This window comes from Ambystoma mexicanum, chromosome 2p (genome assembly GCF_040938575.1).
Source record: "Ambystoma mexicanum isolate Mex_15411 chromosome 2p, UKY_AmexF1_1, whole genome shotgun sequence".
Classification (NCBI taxonomy): Eukaryota; Metazoa; Chordata; class Amphibia; order Caudata; family Ambystomatidae; genus Ambystoma; species Ambystoma mexicanum.
Window position 1 is genome coordinate 560,719,077 of NC_090923.1, and position 23,814 is coordinate 560,742,890.

Genomic DNA, 23,814 nt, shown 5'->3' on the forward strand with positions numbered 1-23,814 from the left:
GCGCTGGTAAGTGGTGTCCTCCCAGTGTACATGACTATTTTTCTGTTGTGCGGTGAGCGTGGAAATTGCCATTCTTTTTAAAACAAACAAAAAAGCCCTAGCGAGCACACTTTTCTCGCGCGGATGGTCGAATTTCTCACAGGCATCTCTAGGAAACATGACATCTCTGAAGGTCGAGCATCACTTTATTGACAGCGTGTAAAAGAGCAGATCCTCCTCAATGTTCTGTGAAGGAGGCAGGATATGGCAGCCGACTACATATCTCCTCCAAAAGTTCCAGGCATACACTCTTGATCTTTGCCTCTGATCCATATGTGACATACTCCTGCTCCTCATCTCTAAATTTGCCTGTACCACTTGAGGTGGGTGATGCTTCAGTGTTTGGGGCCCCTGGCTCTGGATAAAAGCTTCTGTTCATCCTCAGAGCAGAACACAGCTACCTCACATTCAGACATACCCTGAAAACCCTACTCGTTGGCATCTAAGTGCCTCCTAGCTCCTAGATCCGGTCAGTGCGCAGCAATGCCAACAGATGGTATCGCTGCAGTGCAGGCTTTTTGAATAATCCACCCATTCATTCGCAGCACTCACCAAAAGATGAAAAATGTTGTTGTTGTTGTAAGTGTCAGGCTCAGGGGTGAACCAGCCTCCAGGGAACCTCGGAGATGTCCAGGTGGACCTCTGCACCATGGGCTTACTTTAAGTGGGTACCCTTGTTGGACGCTCATCTAAACCTCGCTCGCTCGTGCTACGTCCTCTCCCTTACATCTCTCATCATCCCCATACCCTTTGCAGTAAAGTAAATATGAGAAAGATGCCAGTATTGTATTCCTCACTTTTACAAATATTATATTTGTAGTTGTTGTTATGTTTAACTAACTTTTGATCCCTATATAGGGTCAAATGTGCTTTAAGAATCACTATTTAGACACATTGTTTCCAAATGTTCAAGTTGGAGACCCTCTCGTAAACCCTACTTAGAGGGCTTGGGGTTGTTCGTATGGGGTAATATTGCGGGCAATTTAAAAAAAAAAACACGTGCATGCCTACGTTTGCTTCCCTGCCCTTTCCCGGTCAGGCTGTGCAAATGATGGTATTGCACAAAATTGCCCATCATCTGAGCACAATTGCCTATCACTGTTGCACATTGTTATTCTGCTTTTAGTCTTTATTGTTCGTGCACAAATTCAGATCGCACATTTCAATGTTCTGTTCCCAGCACTTTAGCATATTTCTTTGCAGTGCTGCAGAACACGCCCTCAAAGGTCATAGAGCAGTGCTCCTTTTCCCCGAAGTGGCTACTAATTGCGACTCTTTCATCTTTGTAAGAAGTGGGGCTGCATTTCCTGTTTTATTTGTTACAATGTGCGTCTCTCTTGTATAATCCAAGAGGTAACCCGGGTTAAGCGATTGTGGACGATAATTCCAAGGCAATAAGCACCAATTGGCTCAAACCTGAGGCTGAAATGGAATTACTGTTTCATTTCAAGATGGCACTTTCATTCACAATACGACATACATATGACTGATGCTGTGCAGGGTGAGATGAGTCCCTTCTAATCGAAGCATGCATGCAAAAGTCTCCCAACTACCCAGCCGTGCTTGCTCCACACACTATTTACTAATGTGTCACTGAAACACTCCCGTCCTCACTTTTCGCCACAGTTCGAAATTCGAAAATGTACTGAGCAATACTCCAGGATTGTTTTAAGAATAGGGTTAGACGCAGGATTTGTAAATATTTCCCATAGTAGAAGGTGCGGCGTGGGTGATGCGTTTCCCGTGAGAAATCTTTTAACATAATGGGTGAAAATAGCACGTTTTACAGCACACATTTTTGAAAAATTAGGTAAGAAGCCATACAGTTTGTAATTAGCTTTGTAGGTAGCTCATGGAAAAATTCAACAGTGCACAGGAGAATTTTCCAATACATTTTCATGATGCTTTTGCACACAATATTTGTCTGTATAAAAAACATTTTCATGTAGGCTGTGTCCACACATTTCCATGCTGGCTGGACCAATATGTGCCAGCATTCCCAAATCAGAATATACTCATATTTGCTTTGCACATAATGGCAGTGATGATATTATAAGAAAACATGGCCACGCTGGCTCTGTTATTACATGCCAGTCTCCCCAAGTAAGAACCTACTCCTGCTGCATTTGCCATTGAAAATGCTGTGCCACAATAAAACATGACAAGACTGGCTGCACCAATATAGACCAGTCCAGCCAGCTAAGAACACTCATACTGGCTTTACACTTGATGTCATTAAAAAATTCAATGCCATGTCAGAAAACATATCCAGACTGCTTGCACCAAAGTAGGCCAGTGTAGCCTTGTAATAGAAATCAGGCACGTGATAACAAGTATAATGTGTGTTTTTCTCCCCATGCCCATTGAAACATTCCATGCCAAAGCAGGAGAATATGTCCAGACTGGCCCACCAACATATGCCATTCTTTCCATGTAATAACACTTATCATGTCTGCTTTATTCTTGATGACCATTAAACATGCCATGCTACAGTAAGGAAATATATTCAGATTGGCCCACCGACATATGCCCGTCATGCCACATTATAACATTATTGGGAGGAACTCTCAGGTATGCCACAGGGATACTGAAAGTCTGTTGACCTTGAGGGCCCAACAGCCTCCCCCAGAACAGCCAGAGGACTCAGTCAAAGGCAAATTCAAACTGCAGTTTATTACAAACAAAACCTACAGGGATCAGCACAGAAACAGAGAAATACCCATTCACATCTTGTTCTTCCTCAGCTTGCAGGCCAGCTTTACCCTTGAATAGCGTCAACACTTCATCACAACCTGGGCCTTTGTCCTGAAAACCTATCAGGCCAGGTGATTGGGTATTGAGTATTCAATAACCTATATAGGCCATTATAGATGTTATTCGACTGGTCCTAGCATGTGAGGTGGTTGGCCTGTTCCATCCCCAAAGTCAACATCTATAACATTGTTTCAGTGTTATAGTCTTACCATTGGTTCTTGCACTTTGCTACCCACCCCTAGAGTACTAAACTGTGGGTGGCTCGAGCTAACGTCCCCAGGCCTGGGACCTGAAATGGTTCTCAGCCCAGTGTACACCTTTTTAAGGTGATGAGAATGATTATGTGTCTGTATTGTAACTTGCGTGTACCACTTTTGCCTTATGAGAATGCTCTCCAGTCTGGCGCGACACCTGTTACATACTGTTGCATACTTTCTTCAGTCTGTGTCTGACTGCCTGAGAGCGGCTCTCCTTTCCCACGGCCGATCACTGTCCATTGTCTGCTTCGGTCGGGTCACATGTTCCTGAGACCACGGATTTGAGCTCTGCAGGTCTAAATTATGAGGATTTATTCGCATTTTCTGCAGCTGGTCCCTTGTCGTCTGGGGATTGGAATATCATCCATATCTCTTGACCTTCACTGCGGAGCTCGTCTCATACGTCTTGCTCCCTGTGCAGTCTGGCAATAGCTTAGCTCATCTTCTGCTCTGTGGCCTGAGGCCTTCTGTACTTTTCCTACAACCATTATAATGTGGTTTCTACATTGCCCATGTATTGCTACATTCTCTGTAGCTTAGTCACACTTGGCTCGGTCATGCCCCATAGGTGCTCCTGCAGTTCCATAGTGTTATTTGCAATTAAGCATCTGCAAGCTTTGATCAGGATCTCTTATGTCTTGAGGTTTCTGCGTTGCTGCATCTGGCTAATGACAAAATAATAAAAGCAAACTTCAGTATGTATATGTCCTCTATCTATAGAAATGTATGCCTGTGTTCTTCATGTATTCGAGTCTGTGTTTGTGTCCCGAAGTGCGTATGGCATGTGTGCTTCATGTCTAACGCTGCTATGTCGTGGTCTCTCTATCGACGTCAGTAACATTGCTTCTCGGTGCTCAGTCCAGCCTGTACATATAGGTTTCTTTGACCTTGGTCTGTGGCTCTTCATCCACACAGGGATAGATCTGTACTGCACCTGGTCTGTATGGCAGGCTGAAGGGATACCTCTCAAAGTTTTTGTCAATCATTGGTCCGTTGGGAATCTGTCCAAAATAAAATGGATGATTGTGGTTTTTCCTGGCTTTCTTTCTTGTCATGAATTTAGAGGGAGGGGGTTGCAGGATCCCAAATCCCTCTTCAACATGTTTGCTTTAAATACCACCCTTGCACAAGTAGAGGCCCGCTCCCCGGCCAGACACATGCATTTTCTCCCTATCACACGCATTCATACATCCATTCATTTCTCCCATTCACTCTTGCGCACAAACAACAGACACACTCTCATTCCTTTGCTCACACTTATAGATACAGACACTTGATAAGGGGTGCTTCATCACAGTCATGTGTTCTAGCTAGTCTACAGTAGATTGCAATTCAGCAGAATGTGGCAATCCCGCCCCATAACGAGGATGATGGGGGCAGGGAGAAACAACATGTGCACATTATGTCACCAGGAACTGGTGATGATGTAAATTAGGTATGGATGTGAGACAACATTTTTCATTTTCATAAATCAATTTTCACACAGCGCAGGCAAGTGCAGGGGGTGGAGTTAGTGTCCTTTGTGCTCACGGGGCTCAGTCAGAAATTGCCCCACTAAGACCTTCTTTCCTGCAATTTAAAAAGTTAATGCGCCAGCACCTGCAACTCCCAACCGTGCATGTACGGAGGGGGCTGCCCAGACGAGCACCCCAACCTTACACATGCAAAGTTTAAACAGTATATCAATGAAGGAGGCTCTTCCTTCTCGACCTGATATACAGGGAGTGACTGAGCTTGCAGGAGGGGCAGTCCTCAATGTCCTAATTTACTAGCCACTACTGCCAGCTTCCTGCATTGCTGTCTCAAAGCCTTTATTCTGGGAGAACGAACTTCAAGTTCTTATATCAGAAGTTGCTTGGTCAGGCATATTTAGCAACATCGTTCAGATGAAGGCAAATTTAGATCAGAGGTACACCCAACAGAGAATTGTTCATTGTTTATATTGGACGCCATCCAAGATGCGAGACAAAACTGTTACCAACAGATTTATGCTGGTCATGTAAAGCTGTGAGGGGTACAAACTTGCATATGTTTTGGGAATGTAGCAAAATTGGGGCTGATTTGGATGATGTTATTGATAAAATGGAGATGGTGACAAATTGTAATATTCCCAGGTCGCCAATGCTTATTGTTTTCGGTCAATTGGCATTTAATCCTGACTGTGTCTTAAGATACAAAATACTGGTTGCACAGAGCTTTAGAAATGTCCAAGAAAATGATCTTAAGAAAATGGAAGAGTTCAGAAAAATCACTGCATGAGGAATGGATACATGGTATGGGTTTATTGTCAGCAAAGATAAGGAGAGCCTGGAGAGCGTCAGTGATTGGGCCATTACCATGGGATGAGTAACTGCAAGAGAAACGTGCTTGGTACCCAGGAACATATTGCCTATCAGTGTGGCGATCCCGTAAACTAGGTCAAGCACCGCAATATTGATGGATCATGGCGAGCCTACCCATGTCCCAGACCGCATGAATGTCACAGCTCAGATGAAGAAAATTAAGGAAGACTGCGGTTTCATCTATGGCACCCCGATAAGCAAGGGAGAGTGTGCTGTGGAGAGGGAGGACCATTTGCCCAGTGCTAGCGCTATAAAAAAGATCAATAACATTCCCTGCAGTCACCCGCCCTCATTCTGGCAGTGGGCGCACTAACTAAATAAATAGGCTTCCCAGTACTGGATAAAGCCATTCAATCTGGAACAGGTCTTTTAGTTAAGTGACCCGGCCCCACATGGGTTGTGCCACGCCTGTAGCACGTTGCTGCCTGATTATCCACTCAGCCCTGTTGCCTTTGGTGCTCTCTCCCCCCACCACATCCTTTGGGCCACCCAACGGTGGTAGCCCCACAGTTTGAAGACCATAGTAAGCCAAGAAGGCACCTCCTGCTCTATCTAGGCCCAGGTGAAGAAAGAGAGAGTTGCTGCTGTGCCTTTTCTCTGGGGTTCACCTAGCACGGCAAGAAGAATGTGGGAGCTATTCAGGGGTGCAACTAAACCTACATTTTGGAGTGGGTGTCTAACCCTTCAATTGTTGGGAGAGAGGCTAACTTCATAGATGGTGGGGAGGGGCAAACTTATTTGTGTGGGGGCATCTAACTTCTTTGCACATTCCAATGAGACTATTCTAGTGCAACTTTAATCTTACAAGCAGTTTACTCTCTCCTTTAAGTCTGAAAACACCTACTTAAGGACTAGTGTGAGAATGAGTGGTCTCCTGTCCCATCTCTACCCCTTTCAATCACTCCTGGGCCTCAGAAGTCAAAGTGGATAGAAACTAAAGGTTACAACGTGCCCTTACTTCTCAGCACAATGCATGATTATTCCCTTACCTTATGTAACCTGAGTTACCGTTGCAGGGCTGCAACTTCATTTTTTTTCTTTTTTTGAAACTTCTCCCCTACTGGGGATTCGAACCTGAGCCTTCCTGATAACGAGCCAGTGTTACATGTCACTGTGTCGTCTTGCATGATTTGATAGGTGTTGTTTATTTCAATAGACTGCTTGGGACATAAAAAGCATTCCCAAGCTGCGAAAAAGCCCAGCTCGGCGGTGATCTGCATATGAATTGCTGTAGGTGCATCAATGTGTGAAGTTAATGGGAGGGGTGTGTGTGGCTATAGATATGGGCATGTCCCTGTCGGGGGGAAATTCTCCCGGGGTCTGCTGGGCCGTCCGCGGACCCCCCCGGCAGGGAGGCCCCAACTCCTCCCGCGTATCCCAAAAATGAGTATGAGGCACACGCAAGAAGCAAGGTGGTTCTGCTGTTTATTAAACAAAGGCAGGGATGGGTCAAGGATCGTACGCGTCCATCCTGACTCTCTCTCAAAATTCGTGGGGCTGGCAGGCCCTTTTTACCTCAGTTTGACGCGCTACTTGCGTCACCTGGGAAAGTTAGCAAGAAAAACCTATCGTCACTCTGGATTGGTTCCTCGAGTGGTAGGGTTAGTAGAGCATACGTATAGAGAACGCTGTTAGTGGTTAAGGGTCAGTCAGGTGGTATACTTGGGTTGTCCCTTCTATTAGATACATGAAAATTGTTACATGAAGGTCCCTGATGATTGGCTAATGTTAATGGCGTCAGTGATAAGTGCCCCATGTTCTGATTGGTCCACTCGCGAGCCCCCCCAGCTTGGGACCATCGTTGTTCCCAGCTCGCGGTGCACCTGCCATTTGCAACAATGTATAACTATGTGTTTGTGCAGACAATGCGTGGATTTGTTTATAAGCTTGAGAGCAGACTACTCCCACCGCTGCAGATGTCCATTGAGTCGCTTCATTGTTGCTGCCTGTGTCTCAAGACGTGGGACCCAGGCGCCTCCTCCCTCCTGGGCCTGGGACCCTGTCAGGTTTGGCTTGGTCACGTGAGGAGAGACCGTGGTTGAGGCAGAATTCTGCACATTTAATGTTGCATTTTCCAGTGTGTGTCTGGCTTAGTTTGCAGGTGTGACCTTGGCCTTGGCTTGTGGTATGCAAGTTTGCAACATTGCTCCCTTGGCTGTCTGTTCTCGCCGGCTCATTCTGCAGGGTCAGCAATTGTACTCTTGCTCGTTCAATGTTCGTGGAGGCTCTTGCTTGCGGCCTACTTGGGCCTGGTGCATAGGTGGGGATGTTTGATGCACAGCGCTTTAAGTTACAGTTTCATATTGCTTTATCCCCAGTATCATGTCTTCGTTATATTTCTCATTGCAATGCATGGGTCAGGAGAAGCGTCAGCAAGCATTTTAGATGAGTTTGTTGTGCGTCTTGCGTTTCTGCATTTTGAAAAACCTATGTGAAAAATAATAAAGATGCGCGTCAGTGCGTGTGTCCGTCACATACGTCATAGCACTGAATATGTTCTTCGTGTGGATTGGTGTGGGAGTGTCCAGTGTGCATGTTTGCACGGGTGCTCTGACCATTGGCTAGGTCGTCATGGCATCTCTAACAATGTGTTTTTTTACTGTTGAATGGTTCAGTCGAGTTCATCCATGCCGCAGGTGTCGGTTTGGGCAGGGCAGGCTGGTGGGCACATCGTATGTTCCTGTACCAGGGTATTTGGTCGTCTGGTAGATAGGCAAACTCCTCTCGTGGCGGGTGTCTGGGCCGCGATCCTCTAGGCCAGGGGCGTGAGGGGATTGGTGGGAGTCTTTTGTTCCATTCTCCCACTTCAGTCCCCCCTCTGGTCGACTTGTCGACCACAAACAGATCTTTTTCCTTATCTCCTCTTACTCTCCATATTTTAGTTATTCCTTCCAAGTGTCCATAGTGGTTGACATGGTCTTCAAATGACCAATACATATATACACTGGTTCCTCCAGGTGTGCAGTATACCCATTTCACTATGTAGCTCCTTGGGTTTCTTGGGTTTTCGAGCTTCACAGATGGTGGGTCCAGGTGGTTGGTGATGATCTGTTTGCGCAGTTTTTCTCTTTCTTTTATTATTGTGCCTGTGTGCTGGTCATCATCTGTCGGCATGAAGGGGTGCATACCAATCATTTCGATCATTTCGTCTGTAGTGCGTGCCTTTCCGGGCCTTCCAAAATCTTATTATGATCAGTGCAGCTCCAGCCAGTATTATGCATCCAACTATAATCTTCAGTCCGTCCGACAGCCAAGATGGCATCCACGACCATAACATTGAAAACCAGCTGTCATCCTTCTTCACTCCTTTACTTTCTTCCATCATTTTGGAGTGCATCTGGGCCAGTTGTGATACTGCTTCTGTCAGTGTACCATTGTCAGCATTGTTAGCAGGAATTAATGTGCAGCATGATTGTCCTATCCTTGCGCAAACTCCTCCTTCCATTGCTGTAAGGAGATCTAATACATATCTGTTCTGTAGTGCTACCATCCTCACTGCTCGCAGTTCCTCTTTTATTGCGTTGAATCCATTTACTGTAGAATTAATTGTCATCATTAGCTCCCATCGAGTTATCTGGAGCCATTTTGCGTTTGCGTAAGCTTCTTGTCCCGGATGTATTATTGACGAGAAGAACATTGCTGCTCTGCTGAATAGTCTGTGTTCTGGTGGGATTGAAGTGAGTGCTGTTTCCGACCTTCCCCTTAGGTAATTTCCTGTCAGATGTTCTCCTTGTCTCTTCTTTCTATTCAGGACATTGTTGTTGTTGTTTTCGTTCACTGACCCCTTCTGAGGTTTTACAGATCTCTTCTTCCTCTTGTTTCCTTCATCCATTTTAGGGAAGTTCGCCATGTTCACATGTTTCTGGGGCATCCCTAGTGATGGTACATTAACGTGTACCATTGTGCATATGGCATTCCACAGCGGGGGCAGTGTGTGGTACGCCTTGTTTCCGCAGGCCCAGTAATGGTCCATTAATACTGCTGTTCCTGCTCCCCCCTCAGGTAACTCTGTCACGCTTGCACAGTTGGTGTTGTATCCCACGTCCACTTCTCCTCTATGTTGGTAGCATATCTTAGGTGCAGACAGCGGCAGTATGCTTATTGGGTCTTCATCCTTCTCCATCCACGTCATCATGGGCACCTACTTGCCCCAAATCGTCCAACATCTGTTATTGTGTTCATCAATAGTTGTAATATTTTCTCTTGGTACCATGTTGCTGCCAATCACTCCTATGTCCCATTTGTTGTCCATGTACACCTTCGCTGTTACTGTTACCAGTGGTCTTTCCCAACATCCTTGTTTACCAGGAACTTCAGTGGCGTACCAGTCACACGGTAGGTATTGTAGTGTTACTTTCTTTGTTTCTCCCTTTTCAGGACCACGTGTCACGTATCTGAATGCTTCAGCATGCAAACTGCTTTCGTGGTAACTCAAATAAGTCTTGAGGAAGTTGTTTTCGTATGGATACGTGTCTCGCGTTTTCCACACCAATTTCACCACCGTCCCTTGAAATCTCCCTTTCGTTTGGAACAGTGCCAGGTATATTATGCATCGTGCTGTCTTTTCATCTATTTCCGTAGCAACAAATGTTTGAGAAGCGCTCATGGCGTATGGGATCAATGAACAGACATAGCAGCTGTCTTCTGTTGTCTGCTTACCTATTTGGGTCATGTGTTGGTACCACATGTTGTTCGAGATGTGTGCTGAATCTGTTATGTAATTATCAATACCTTTATTATCTGAGTATGTGCTGCGTTTAACTCTAGTTCCCTTATGTGAAGGCGTGCTAGTACCACCTGACGTAACACCTGTTGCAGCTGTGGGTGGGGGTACATTAGGTTTGGGTACAGCCAAAATATTGATAGCATAACTTTTCTGCCATACAGAGGCAGCCAAAAACCCAGTGATCATCAAAATCCCTATCATCTTTATTACAGAAGCTAGTCTCACCGGCATTTTGCTCTTACCTTGCTGCAGTCCGGCAGCTTATTCTTGCGACGTTAAAGTTGTCTGCCTGAAAATTCTCAATATGCTTGTTATTAGTGTTAGTTGTTGTTTTCAAGCTCTCCCTATCAAGTAGTCGTTCAGTGCCCAGGCGAAGAGCTGTTCCCACGCCAATCTAAGCGATCTGTCTCTTAGGGCAGGCAAGTGTTGGTAAAGATGGGGCATTGATTGTTCTATGGCCAAGATAAATGCTGTGTAGTAGACACGTACCCTCCTTCTTTTTAGGTACTTTGGCCTTTTTAAGTGATAGACAAATTGGTGTGATAGGGCTTCAGGGTAGTTATCGTCTGAGGGTAGCATCTACTCCTCGGCAATGAACTTTATTAGTTATCTGATTTCTTAGCAATACAATAATACGCGGTACCTGCATGTGCGAGAAAGAAAAAAGAGAACATTCAAGTGTTTAAATGTGTATATGTGCAAGACAATGTCCTTCAATTGGGTGGTTACTGTAGTGGGTAGGAGGTCGATGGGCAGAGGGATTGGGGTTAAACTGGCAGAAGTCTCTTTACTCTTTGATCGTGTGACTATGGGGTGGGCGGTATGGGAATTACCAGTTTCTATTTTAGTAGTTGTCTCTGGGGAATCTGAGGGGTGGCAGGGTATGGAGACACTTATGTCGTCAGCTGTGGTAGAACTCCCTTCCTCCGTGGGTGATGCTGTCTGTAATATTTCTGTTCAGTTTTTATCGTTTCCAGTAATAATAATGTTTCCCTATAAACATGCACCCACTGACCTGATCCTGTAGCCCGGACGTGTGGAATTTGAGAAGCCCCCCCGGGGGAATCCCCTCCTATCCCGTGATAGCTTACACCAGGAAGGAATGAACTCCCCAGGGAAACCCTCTGGGGAAGAAAACCCTGTCCGCCTCATTTGTTGGAAGTCTTCTCTGTGAGCAGGTAAGGGCGAGTCTTTAACACATTTCCAGGTGACTGGATGCAGGTACCGTAAAGAAAAATAAGAAAGGCACAGATTAGAGAAAGGTAAGTATGTGCTTAAACACAGAGTAGAAGCGGATGTCAGTAGCCCAATAGTTACCAGTATAAAGAGGATTGTGATCTATATTGCCTCAAGATTGCATACGTTCGGATTTCATCTGTGGAACGTTGAGAGTGATGACTCGTGGATAACGTGATGTAAGTTCGGGAGCCTAATATATATAAAAGGAAGCGTGAGGAGACTAGAAGGTAGAAAAGGCGGGCAGGTAGTTCTAAATAACGAGAAGAGAAGGAGAGAAGGGTACCTGGCAGCAGATTCGAATCGAAGCAAAAGCCTTACGAACAACGCGGCTGGGAAATGAGTGAAACAGCTGACTCGAATCAATGTGTGTAAACTGTCCAACCTGGTGTGAATGGAAGCGGTTGTAGAAGAAAGGAGAAGGATCTGTTTTGATCAGCACTGGAACTCGTAAATAGAGTTTAGGAAGCGGAATCTCTGTCTTTGGAGTGCAACAAGAAGGCTTCTATAAAAACAGAGACAGAAGAAGGTTTAGCAAGAAGTAAATGAGAATGCAAATAGTGGTAAGCCTAGGGACGAACTTACGAAGCGCTGACTGGGAAGAGTAGCAACGCACTCGAGCGTTGTGCCTGCCGCAAGATAACCGGATCTCTGCTGAGGAGGAGGAGCCTCCACAGCCAGCAACTCTTGCAAGACTGGAACACCGCCCTCGGACGGCGCCGCCATCTTGGGAGAAAAAATGGCCGCCACCCGTGATTGGGACCAACGGCGCCACAATGACCATCTCCTTCTATGGAATATGACAGTATGCCCCCTCCAAAGAGCTGACGTACCCGGTTTGCCTGGATGAGAACGATGAAAGCGGCGAACCAGTTGTGGAGCATGAACGGCAGAAGCCGGTTCCCAGGACCGTTCAGCCGGCGAATACCCCCGCCAATCCACTGAAGACGGCCCCGGTGGTAACGGGAATCGCAAATGCCGGCAACTTCAAACTCCGGCCACGAAGGAGTCGAAATAGGAGGAGGACGAGCCATCCGATGACGGGAAAAGCGATCCGCCACGTCCTGTTTAAGCTGAGAAACATGAAATACTGGGTGAATCCTGGACCAAGAAGGAGGAAGACGTAGACGATAGGCTGCCTCACCCAGACGTTGAAGCACAGGAAACGGACCAAAGTACTTAGGAGAAAGTTTGGAAGGCACCAGGTGTCGAGGAAGAAAACGAGAGGCCAACCATACCCTGTCCCCGGATGCAAAAACCGGAGCTGGAGAGCGTCTGCGATCAGCAAAACGTTTGATTCGTTCCTGAGTGTTCCGAAGAGAAGATAGAGCCTTCTGGTGACCCTGCTGGATATCCTGCAGCAGACAGACTACATCCGGGAAAGAAGACGCAGACGACACCCCCACAGGGAAGCAGGTAGGATGGAATCCATAGGAACAGTGAAAAGGACTGGATCCCAATGATGTGTGATGCGCATTATTATAAGCAAATTCAGCCAACGACAATAACTCCATCCAATTGTCTTGAGATGCTGAAACATAGCATCTGAGGTAGCCCTCAAGGGTCTGATTTAATCGTTCCGTCTGTCCATTGGTTTGCGGATGGAAACCCGAGCTCAAGGCGCGGGTAACACCAAGCATCTTGCACAGTTGCTGCCAATATCTAGACGTGTACTGGGGACCTCTGTCCGAAACGATAGTATCTGGTAAGCCGTGAACAGAAAAGATATGCGTAATAAAGATCCTTGCCATCTGCGCTGAGGTAGGTACTTTAGGCAAGGCCACGAAGTGGGCCATTTTAGTGAAATAGTCAATAGTGACCATAATGGTCGTACATCCTGCTGATTTAGGAAGGTCCACTACAAAGTCCGTGGAAATGATCTGCCATGGACGAATCGGCACGGGCATTCTCGTGAGTAGACCTAAGGGGGAACCTCGAGGTGCCTTTGATTGTAAACAGACGGTACAGGCAGCCACATATTGTTTAACATCTTCCACAAGACTAGGCCACCAGAAGTTGCGGCGGACCAGTTCCATAGTATTGTTGACTCCTCGATGACCAGCTATGAGTGAGTCATGACACATTGTAAGAACAGACCTTTGGAGTTCCGCTGAGGGTAAAAACAGTTTCTGATGTCGGTAAGCACAGTCCTGAAATACAGTGAGTCCCAGGGCCCGAAACAGGTCAGGGTTATCCCGTTGGAAAACCGACGTAGCTCTTGCTACGGACTGAAGAAAACTGTATATCACATGCACAAAACGAGCATTGGGAAATAAAGGTTCGGCCCGGAAATGAGCCCACTCGGTAGATTCCTTCCTAGATAAGGCATCAGCCTTTAAATTACTTTTGCCAGGAATGAAGGTAAACACGATCTCATATGGAGAGAAAAAATGAGCCCAACGGGCTTGTCTGCTATTGCGAGTTTGTGCATTCTGAAGGGCTCGAAGATTGTGGTGGTCAGTCCGAACCTCCACCGGAAATTGGGCTCCTAGCAGTAAATGTCGCCATTCCTCAAAAGCCCGTTTGATGGCAAGTAACTCCTTCTCAAGGACTGTATAGTTCAGTTCTGAAGGAGAAAGGGTCTTAGACATATACGCCACGGGACACTCCACCCCCTGATCATCTTCTTGAAGAAGGATAGCTCCAAGGGCAAAGTGGGAGGCATCCGATTCTACGATAAATCGCTTTCCCTGATCAGGAGAGAGTAGAATAGGCCCGGTCAGTCATGAAACAGTCTTTCAGGGAGGTGAAAGCTTCTTCTGCTTGTTTGGACCAATGGAATGGAACCCCTTTCTTGAGGAGAGCCGTTAACGGTAAGATGATCTCAGAGAATCTGGGAATAAATCGCCGATAGAAGTTGGCAAACCCCAGGAATCGCTGGATATCCTTAACGCAATTTGGAGAAGCCCAGTCTCGGATAGCAGAAACCTTCCGGGGATCCATAGAAACCCCCTGAGCGGATAGAATGAAGCCCAAATATGCCACACTGTCTTGATGAAACTCACACTTGTCCAGCTTACAGAACAAATGATTGTCTAGAAGGCGCTGTAGTACATCCGTAACGTGACCAATGTGTTCAGTGGGAGTATTAGAAAAAACCAAAATATCATCGAGATATACAATAACTGAATGCAGGAGAATGTCAGAGAATAAATGGTCCATAAAGCGCTGAAAAACTGCTGGAGCATTGGACAATCCAAAAGGCATCACGCGATACTCATAATGACCAAATGGCGTCCGAAAAGCCGTCTTCCACTCATCACCCGATTTGATGCGGATGAGATGGTAGGCTCCTCGCAGATCTAGCTTGGTGAAAATCCTGGCTCCTTTTATGGCTTCAAGGATGTCAGCTATTAGGGGCATCGGATAACGATCAGGAACCGTAATCCTGTTCAATCCGCGAAAGTCTATGCAAGGTCGGAGTTCAGCAGAGTCTTTTTTGGGAATAAAAAACAAGGAAGCCCCAGCAGGGGAGGTGGATTCGGCAATGAGACCATTGTGCATATTCTTGCGAAGATACTCTTTAAGAACCTCCTTTTCTCTCGCGGATAGCACGTACAAGCGACCAAATGGGATAGGGAGGTCCGGAAGTAGATCAATGGCACAATCATCCCTACGATGAGGTGGCAGTTCAGCATATTCAGTATTAGAAAATACTTTATGGAAAGATTGATAAGGTTCAGGAATCCCCTGAATCTGATTTAGCACAGTGGTTCTTAATCCCTCCCTTTCGCGTGACGAGGCAGAAAGTAGTTCACCAGTACCACGAATAAAACAATGAGCTTGACAGTGAACAGAACCCAGAAAAAATGTTCCCGCTGACCAATTGATGTAGGGGTTGTGCACTCTAAGCCAAGGTAAACCCAATATCACAGGATAATGGGCAGTCCGGATAATGTCTAACGTGATGACTTCCCTATGATTAGCAATAGACATCTGTAAAGGAACTGTCTGCTCCTTAATGGGACCTGAGACCAACGGACTCCCATCAACTGATTCAACGGGAATAGCCATAGATTTGGAAGAACGGGGAATTCTAAATTGGGTCGCCCAAATGTCATCAATAAAATTGCCTGCTGCCCCGCAATCCACCAATGCGGGAACCTCAACTAAACCCAAGGAATCACAAGAAAAAGTAACCTTTAGAACCAACATAGAGGTGTCAGGGACGTCAGTACCATTGGATGAAATGGAGGAAGAAGGGGAACCGCTCACTGATTCCCTAACCGCGGTTCCCCTGACGGTCGGGTTCGAGCGTTTCCCTGCTTCCGAGAGAGAATTATCGGACAATTTTGTAAAGAATGCTCCTTGGAACCACAGTACATGCATAGCCCTAAGGTGCGACGTCGAAGCCGCTCCTCAGTGGACAAAGGACCCCGAGCAGCTCCTATTTGCATTGGTTCGTCAGAGAAGTTTCCCTTGGGGGAGACCATTGACTTTTCAGGCTGAGACCTAAAATTCTTTTGCCGTCTCTTTTCCTGACGTCTTTCCAAAATTCTATAGTCCATCTGCATAACCATGGATATTAATTCGGCCAAATTAGGTGGGCGAGGAACTCTAGAGACCTCATCCTTTAGCTCCTCATTCAAGCCCCGTCTAAAAAGCGTAATCAAGGCGTCATCTGCCCAAGACGTGCCTGCTGCCAATTGTTTGAAACGGGTAATATAAACCAAGAGATCCAAAGAACCCTGATGGAAGTCTAATAGTTGTTCTTGAGCTGATACTGTGACCTCCTGTCTCCCGAACATGGTCTTAAGACTATTCACAAAGGCGGGATACGAATCTAGAATTGGATTGTTTGAAGTGACTAAAGGGGTAGCCCAGGCTAGAGCAGGACCGGTAAGGTGAGCAATCATGTGTCCCACCTTATCCCTATCAGTGTGAAAGAATGCCGTCTTAAACGTAAACTGCACTGTGCAAGATTCTAAAAACTCTCTCAACTTATGCGGGTCTCCATCAAAGCGTCCCCCTGGTAAAGGTCCAGGAGGTAGCTCGGAACAACTAGGGGACCTCCCCATGTGTTGCCATAACACCGCATTCTCTTGTTTAAGTGCCTGGACTTCGGCCGTTAGTGACTGGACCGCCGCCAATAATTGTTGTTGTTGAGCCGGATCCATTTCAGTGTGAGCGTAAGGGAAAGAACAATTATGCCTGGAAACCGAATGGAAGTAAAAAAAAGAGACTAAGATAATCTCTAAATATATATATTTTTAGGCGTTGCTAACTGTAATATTTCTGTTCAGTTTTTATCGTTTCCAGTAATAATAATGTTTCCCTATAAACATGCACCCACTGACCTGATCCTGTAGCCCGGACGTGTGGAATTTGAGAAGCCCCCCTGGGGGAATCCCCTCCTATCCCGTGATAGCTTACACCAGGAAGGAATGAACTCCCCAGGGAAACCCTCTGGGGAAGAAAACCCTGTCCGCCTCAGTTGTTGGAAGTCTTCTCTGTGAGCAGGTAAGGGCGAGTCTTTAACACATTTCCAGGTGACTGGATGCAGGTACCGTAAAGAAAAATAAGAAAGGCACAGATTAGAGAAAGGTAAGTATGTGCTTAAACACAGAGTAGAAGCGGATGTCAGTAGCCTAATAGTTACCAGTATAAAGAGGATTGTGATCTATATTGCCTCAAGATTGCATACGTTTGGATTTCATCTGTGGAACGTTGAGAGTGATGACTCGTGGATAACGTGATGTAACTTCGGGAGCCCAATATATATAAAAGGAAGCGTGAGGAGACTAGAAGGTAGAAAAGGCGGGCAGGTAGTTCTAAATAACGAGAAGAGAAGGAGAGAAGGGTACCTGGCAGCAGATTCGAATCGAAGCAAAAGCCTTACGAACAACGCGGCTGGGAAATGAGTGAAACAGCTGACTCGAATCAATGTGTGTAAACTGTCCAACCTGGTGTGAATGGAAGCGGTTGTAGAAGAAAGGAGAAGGATCTGTTTTGATCAGCACTGGAACTCGTAAATAGAGTTTAGGAAGCGGAATCTCTGTCTTTGGAGTGCAACAAGAAGGCTTCTATAAAAACAGAGACAGAAGAAGGTTTAGCAAGAAGTAAATGAGAATGCAAATAGTGGTAAGCCTAGGGACGAACTTACGAAGCGCTGACTGGGAAGAGTAACAACGCACTCGAGCGTTGTGCCTGCCGCAAGATAACCGGATCTCTGCTGAGGAGGAGGAGCCTCCACAGCCAGCAACTCTTGCAAGACTGGAACACCGCCCTCGGACGGCGCCGCCATCTTGGGAGAAAAAATGGCCGCCACCCGTGATTGGGACCAACGGCGCCACAATGACCATCTCCTTCTATGGAATATGACACTGTCGCTGTTCTTCCAATGGCCCTGTCGGTGACGCTAGGGCGGGTCTGGAGTTTGCAGATCTTTACGTCGTGTAGGTGATTCCAAGCACGCTTATCCTGCAACTTTACTGCTCTCGTAGATACCTCCTCTACAAGGTGGGGACCAGTGAAGCGTGGGCTGTTCCACTTTCTATTGAAATTGCGGAGTAGCATGTGGTCACCTTTAGCAATTTTACACAGTTTTTCCTTTTCCGATCCTTGGTCCTCGTCTTCTTGTTGATAACTCTTAGACCCGCCCCGCGTGCGCTCGAGCTGTTGAGACACAAACACTACACTAGTAATCAAAGAAGACACATATTGGTACATTTCATCACCAAGAACAGTTGCAGTGTTTTCATATTCTGTGAATGCCCTTGATGTTGGCGTTAGAGGAAGGCGCATTTGACGTCCGGTCACCACCTCATGAGGGGTGAGGTGGTGGTCGGAGCCTGGTCTATTCCTTAGCTCAAATAGAGCTAGCGGGAGGCAATACAACCAACTCTTCTTTGTTGTTTGCTGTATCTTTGCAATTGCCTCCTTCAGTAGGCCATTCAGGCGTTCGCATATACCGTTGGCCTGCGGGTGATATGCACATGCAAATTTATGTTTGATGTTCAGTAAGGATGCGATGTGCTGGAACATTTCATTAGCAAAATGCGGGCCATTATCCGACCGCAGTACCTCGCACACTCCCCACCTGGGGAAAACCTCCCTCACTAGAAATTTAGCTGCTCTAAATGCATCTGGATGTGAGCAGGGTCCTGCCTCAATCCACCTGGAGAATGGGCATACTACTACAATCATATACCTATTTCCTTGATATACGTTGATCATATCAACGTAGTCAATATGGATGTGCAGGAAAGGTCCCTCTGGCCGGGGTATAGTACCTTTTTATCACTTTCAGCGTGTGACCGGCCGTAAAATGTTGACATGTGAGACAATTGCTGATAAAATTTGTCACATGGGAATTTAACTCGGGACAGAACCAATCTTCCCTAATTCGTGCTGCAATAACTTCCTTGCCTGTGTGGGCTGGGTGGTGGAGTTGGCTCAGGGCGGTGTTCAATAGTGCCAATGGCATTACCATCTTTCCAGTGTTACCCTGGCGCCATAGTGCATCAGTTGGCGACATTGTACATCCTCTTTTTACCCATGTTTCTTTTTCTGCCATTGGTGCAGCCGCCTGTAACTCCATTATCTGTGTGGCTAGGAGATGGGTGTACCCTTCTCTCCTCAACATCTCTTTAGCTATCCCCCTCCCTCTCCCTCTCTCTGACTCTGGGGGGTTCCATATCTCACCAAAATATGCGGCATACTTCGCATGTGCGTCTGCTGCTGCATTTCCTTTTGAGATATGGTCTTCCCCGTTAGTGTGTGCGAGGCATTTGACCAAGGCTAGTTCTTGGGGATCATTTATTACTTCAATTAACTCAGCTAATAAGAGAGCATGTTGCACTGGGGTGCTGTCAGCTCTCCTAAACCCTCTTCTCCTCCATTTGGACAATCCTAAGTGGACAGTAGACGTGACATATGCGCTGTCAGAATATATAGTCACTCTTTCGTCAAAGCTTTCCTTCAACGCCAAGATCAGTGCAACCAATTCTGCTGCTTGAGCAGAGTAGTGTTGTGGTAATTGTACGCATTTCACCGCCACATACACCAATTCCTCTGTCATTTTTACCACTGCTGCCCCAATTCTCCTTATCCCATCACTTTGGTCTATTGTTTATGACCCATCAATGAACAAGAGCTCTCCTCCATCCAGCGCGTTCTCTTCAACTTTTCTAGTACATGAGTACATTTCGGTAGTCTGCGTACAATCATGTGCATAGTCGCCTTCCTCAATTACTTCCGCTATAAACCTTGCAGGATTAACTGTGCTGCATCTAACGATTGATAGTTCTGGTCTAGATAAGATGATCTCATAACCTGACGCCCTCTGCGTGGTTAGTGTGGACTTAGGCTTGTTCAATATTGCAAATAGTGCATGTTCCACAAATAGTGTGGTTGGGCACCCCATTGTAATTGATGATGCTTTCTCTACCGCGAAGGCAGCTGCGGCGAGACCTTGTTCGCAAGGGAAATGTCCTAATATTACAGGATCCAAGTGACCGCTGTAAAATGCTACTGGTTTGTAACCCATGCTTGTTTTTTGAGCCAACACTGCTTTCATTACTGCTGAGTCGCAATGTGAGAATATAAAGAATTGTCGTTCATAATCTGGGGTGGCCAGTACCGGAGCAGTTGATATTGCATCTTTCAGTTCCTCAAAGGCCTCTTTCATTTCCATTGTCCACCCCAATTTTTTCTCCCCTTGGTTAGCTTCTCTTAATGCCTCAAGTAGGGGTCCTATGTATGAGCTGTAATCAAATACCCATGCTCTACAGTAGTTGCACAGTCCCAGGAACTGCTGCAATTCCCTCACTGTTTGTGGCAACGGCGTTTTTGATATGGCCTGTGCTCTCTGTGGTGCAATCTTTTTTTCCGTATTGGGATATGAGCTGACCAATGTATACTACCTGTTCCTGACAGTACTGTAACTTTTCTTTGTCCACCTTGTAACCCTTTTCAGCCAATATTGTCAGCATCTTCAATGAGTCCTCTCTGCATTTTTTTCCGCTTGTGCTGCAAATTATTATATCATCAACATACTGCAACACTGTGCTTTCCAATTCAATGTTTCCCAAGTCCATCTGTATTACTCTGTTGAAAATTGAGGGTGACTCGCAGTATCCTTGTGGCAATCTGGTGTGTTTCCATTTTGTGTTTCTGTACGTGAAGCTTGTTAGATCTTGTGAGTCTGGATGCAGGGGTATTGAGAAAAAGGCATTTTTGAGGTCAATCACTGTAAATCGTGATGCCTCTGCTGGAATGCCACACAATATTGTGGCCGGGTTTGCTGCTATGGGGTATTCTGCTTCCACTATGTTGTTCAAGGGCCTGAGGTCCTGGATGAAACGCCAAGACCCTCCTTTAGCTTTGCGCACTGGGTATACGGCTGTGTTACATGGTGATTCTGATGGTACCAATATGCCATTATTTATAAGGGCCGTTATTGTTTCATATATGCCCTCATCTGCCTCTTTTGATAGTGGGTATTGCTTCACTCTAGGGAGTATTGCACCTTTTTTCAATTTTATTCTTACTCCCCCAATACTCTTTATGCACCCCACGTCATAGGGACTAGTAGTCCATAATGATGTTGGGACTTTTGCCATATCCTCCTCAAAGAAGGGAACTGGAGTGGATGTTGGTGCTTCAAGTGCCATTGCAATTTTCTGTGCCACTTGTTTGTATGTCACTCTTAGCCATATGTCTACACTCATCATAAGTACCATTTCACCTTCTTCCTTTTCTTCTGAAAAGAGCTCCTCGTCTGACACCTGGGTGAGCTTCCATCCCTCAGCTAGAGCTATCACTGCCCTCCATGCTCTTCCTTCCCTGTCTTGGGCATGTACTGTGATATAATCAGCAGTTGCTATAATGCTCTCCATGCTCACTGAAATCACCTTTCCTTCTGGTTCATTGGCTGGTGTTTCTGGTCTAAACAAATAGGCTGTTGGCCTCCTCCAGATCTTTCCTTCTATTCCTGGCATCCATGCGAATGCCATGTCTGTTCCGTACTGGAACAGTTCGCCATCTACTGGCTCAGCCCTAATCACTGTCTGTCCACAGTATGCTTGCATAATTTGCCGTGCAGTGAGCATGTTTATTCCAGGAGTGGAGCAAATTATGCCGTCTTCCGTAAAGGAGATTGTCATATTCAACCTGCTCATTATGTCTCTCCAAAGTATGTTTACTGGTGAGTCCCTAGAATATAAAAGCGGGACGGACATGTCATAATCCCCTATCAATAAGGGAATGCTATCAGTAAAGGGAACCAACCCCCTAGCCCCAGAGAATCCTTGGGTGTTCATGGCCTCACCTGACATCTTAAATTTACCTTCCCTTATGCAAGACCGGGTCGCCCCGGTGTCAACAAGGAATGACAATTTTTTGTCACCTATCGTTACCTCTATGCGTGGTTCCTCCGCACTATTAGGTGTTACCGACAGGATGGGACACACCAAGGCCGCCTGTGGGGTGTCCTATTGTGGGTATAATGATTGACCACTTCCTGTGTAAGGGTTGTGTCCCAGGACCGTCACCCTTCCCAGTTGTGTTTGCTGTAGTTGTGCATTGGTAGAGGTTATTTTATGGTCTTGAATTTGGGCAGGTTGCTGTACTTGCTGCACTTGACGTCGTTGTGTTATCGCCACCTGTTGTTGTGGTAGTGGATATGTCTGTGGCTGTTGTTGTGTTACTAGTTGTTGCTGCACATCTCCCGGTTGCAGTACCTGCTGTTGTTGGATGCCCTGCTGTTCCCTTGTAGGCCCTTGTCGTCCCTGTTCTCCCCATGATGGTGTGCCGGGTCTCATTCTACATGTGCGCGACATGTGCCCTAGTAATCCACAAATCCAACATACCGGTGGTTCCCTGTCCTGCCATGGGAAGCTCCCTGAGTTGTCCTGGTATACTGGTTGCCCGGTGGGGTAGACATTTCTGAATCCTCCCCCTTGCTGTTATGTGTTATAGCCGTACCCCCTCCCCCTCATCATTCCTCCCCTTCTCCTGTTATAATTATAATATCCAGCTCCTGGCGTTGAGTATCCTCCTCCCATGTTAGTCGTGTATGGTTGGGGGGGTGGCAGCTGTTGTGCTACAATCTGTGATGATTGTATTTGGGAGGGATCTTGTGCAGCCACTAGTTGTGTGGGGTTTTGAGTCATTGTTGCAGGTGTAGTTATTAGTGCACCTTCCATCGTGTATTTCTGTACCAATTTAGCCTCTTCCGCTTTTCTATCCTCTTCCTTTTGTTTCATCTTTTCTTGCTATGTCCTACAATGATGTACTATCGTCAGTTGTATTTCTGGCCATGCTTTTGCTTCCATCCCCACTACCTTATTCAATTGTTTCTGAACTGCTTCTGGGAGCCCTTGTATTAGTATATGGTAGAATATTGCGGGTGTTTTGTCCCATTGTTCTCTAGTTTCCATACGCCACTTCTCTTGAATTTCCTGGATATAATCAACAGGATCTTCGTTCTCACGCATCTTGCGTGATGTAATCGCTCCTATGTCTGATGTGTCTGGGTACTGTACCCTCAGCGCTTGCCATAATGCATGTCTGCAGTTTGCGAATGGTGCCCCATCGTGTGATGTGTTTGTTATTGTGACCCCGGGGAAGCCTGCTCTCTTCCAGATGTCATCTGCTGCATCCCCCAATATTGATATTAGAAGGCCCTTTACATCCCCCACTGCTAGTTTCTGTCCTGCGGTGTGTTTTTCCATTTCATATATCCATTTTCCTGCACCTCCACTTAATGATGGGAGCCTGCACTTTATATTTTCCTTGTCTGCATGCTTCCAAGGGACGTATTGTGGTCTAACCCCTCCCCTCTCCAGAAGTGGCATTAAGTTGTGCCCTGTTTGACCCCCTGGGTTCCACAAAATCGAGTCCGTGTACCCCTCCTCTTCTTCCGTGTCGTCTACATCGTCAATTGTGTCCATATTTCCCCTGTTCGTAACTGTTTCTCCTCGATCTCTTCCCCTTCTTTTATTGTTTCCTTTATTTGATGTGGGCGTGTGTATTCGTTCTTCCTGCCTGCGTCCAGGGAGATCTCTAAGCCTTCCTGCATAGGGTCTCAGTTCGTGAGGGGCGGGTGCGGGTGTAGGTGGGCATGTTGCACGGGATGAGTGTGGGGTGGTGGAGCATGTTGGACGGGATGACGAGGGTGTAGCTACACGTGTCTGCCTTCCCGCCATTCCTTGCTCTTCCCCCTCACTTCCCTCCAGTTCTTCCTTTCTCCTGCAGGCCCATGGTGATTCTCTATTTGTCCGGGTGATGTATAATTTATCTAGGCTTTCCCTTTCACTATTTCTTCCTTCCTTCTCCATTCCTTCTTCTTCCTCACTACAAAAGTCATCCAGGAATGACAACCCCCAATCTGTTTTTTTCCCCCTAATCGTTACTGTTTTTAAGTCTATTAGATCCGTTCCTCCCGTTTCTTCTTTACCAATTGCTCCCCTTTGTGCTGATGTTGTTGCTACTTCTGTGTCTCTGTGTACATACCTCC